At 41.5% G+C, this 1974-nt stretch overlaps 1 pseudogene; it reads left to right on the top strand.

The window, feature by feature from the left end:
* Nucleotides 1–384: 384 nt before the first annotated feature.
* Rpl7a-ps10 (ribosomal protein L7a, pseudogene 10) lies at nucleotides 385–1523 on the top strand (annotated as a pseudogene).
* Nucleotides 1524–1974: the final 451 nt, after the last annotated feature.

Consider the following 1974-nt stretch of genomic DNA (forward strand, 5'->3'; position numbering starts at 1 on the left):
TGCTTCTGCCAAGCCTGCGGACCTGATAGTGCCCATGGTTTATCCCCATGAACAACATGGAGGAATAGTAGAACTGAGTACAAGTTGTCCTCTGACCTCCAACAAACATGGTTTGGTTCAAGTGTATCCACACACATACAAATAAACAAATATAAGTATTACTTAAATTTTAATTTATACAAGCTAAAGTTTGTAGAATATTTTAACACAAATGTTATTTTTTTAATGAGTACTATCTCCAGAGAATTCAAGTTCATGAACAGCTATAAGCATGCCAATCCCTACTATGTCTAAGTGGTTGTGAAGAAATCTGTAACTCGTGGTAACTATCTTAAGCTTGATAGTGTTCTATTCATATCTTATATTCTATATAAGGGGTAGTAGATTATTTGGTAAAGTGAATATCTGTCTAGACTGAGAACTTAAGTTTGATGCTACAAGAAAACATGTTAAAAACTTATGGAGAGCGGACTCTCCCCCATCCCCCACAATTAGGTTTTTTTGAGCTGTCCTAGAGATCTCACTTGCTTCCAGGTCAGCTGTCTCACAAATGACTATAACTACATTCCCAGGGAAATTGGATATTCTCTTCTAGTCTCAGATAGCACCATCTCACATATATATTAATTAAATTATGAAAGTACAAATTTGCTCTCTCCTCCAGCCAAGCAAGATGCCCAAAGGAAAGAAGGCCAAGGGGAAGAAGATGGCCCCAGCCCTCACCGTGGTCAAGAAACAGGAGGCCAAAAACTTGGTCAATCCTTTGTTTGAGAAAAGGCCTAAGAACTTCGGCATTGCACAGGACATCCAGCCCAAAAGAGATCTCACATGCTTAGTCAGTGGCCCTGCTACCTCAGGCTACAGCAAGAGGCATCCTCTATCAGCAGCTCAAAATATCTCCTGCCATCAACCAGTTCACCCAGGCCCTGGACAGGCAAACAGTGACTCAGCTGCTTAAGCTTGCCCACAAGTACAGGCCAGAGACAAAGCAGGAGAAGAAGCAAAGGCTGCTGGCCCACGCTGAGAAGAAAGCTGCTGGTAAAGGGGACATCTCAACTAAGAGACCACTTGTCCTAGGAGCAGGGGTCAATACAGTCACCACCTTGGTGGAGAACAAGAAGGCTCAGCTGGTGGTGATTGCCCATGATGTAGACCCCATTGAGCTGGTGGTTTTCTTGCCGGCCCTTTTTTGAAAGATGGGGGTGCCCTACTGCATCATCAAAGGAAAAGCCAGTCTGGGGCGCCTGGTCCACAGGAAGACATGCACCACTGTTGTCTTCACACAGGTTAACTCGGAAGACAAGGGTGCTCTGGCTAAGCTGGTGGAAGCTATTAGGACCAATTATAATGACAGATATGACAAGATCCGCCGCCACTGGGGAGGCAACGTCCTGGGTCCTAAGTCTGTGACTCGCATTGCCAAATTGGAAAAGGCAAAGGCTAAGGAACTCAACACTAAACTGGGTTAAATGTACACTTAAGTTTTCTGTACTTAAATATAATTACAAAATTTTTTAAAAGTACAAAATTAAATACAGATGTGGTGATACATTCTTGCAAGCTCAGAGGGGAAGAAATCTGTGATCTATGTCTCAGTGGTCACTCAAGCATATTTGGTTAGTTCTATGTGGAAGATGAGACACTGCCTCAAGAATTTTTTATTAGATGATTTGACTTACATATATCTTCGGTCTTGGTTTAAATTAGTATATCAATGTGGTAGAATTCAGTTATCCAAATGGATGCCCTTCCCATTGCTGCCATGATCCTTCCTTTCTGTAGCTATGGTACAGGTGACATTTGTTCTTCACTAAAGTGCCATCTGTGCAAAACTGAGAATCAGTAGAGAAACTAGTGCAGATTTACACCATTAGAGAAAATATTTCTAAATATATCATGAACAGGAAAAGATCCATTTTTCCAAATCATTAATTCTCATGAATAAAGAGAATGTTAGCATGGCTGATTTATGGA

Source organism: Rattus norvegicus, chromosome 2, assembly GCF_036323735.1.
Source record: "Rattus norvegicus strain BN/NHsdMcwi chromosome 2, GRCr8, whole genome shotgun sequence".
NCBI classification, from domain to species: domain Eukaryota; kingdom Metazoa; phylum Chordata; class Mammalia; order Rodentia; family Muridae; genus Rattus; species Rattus norvegicus.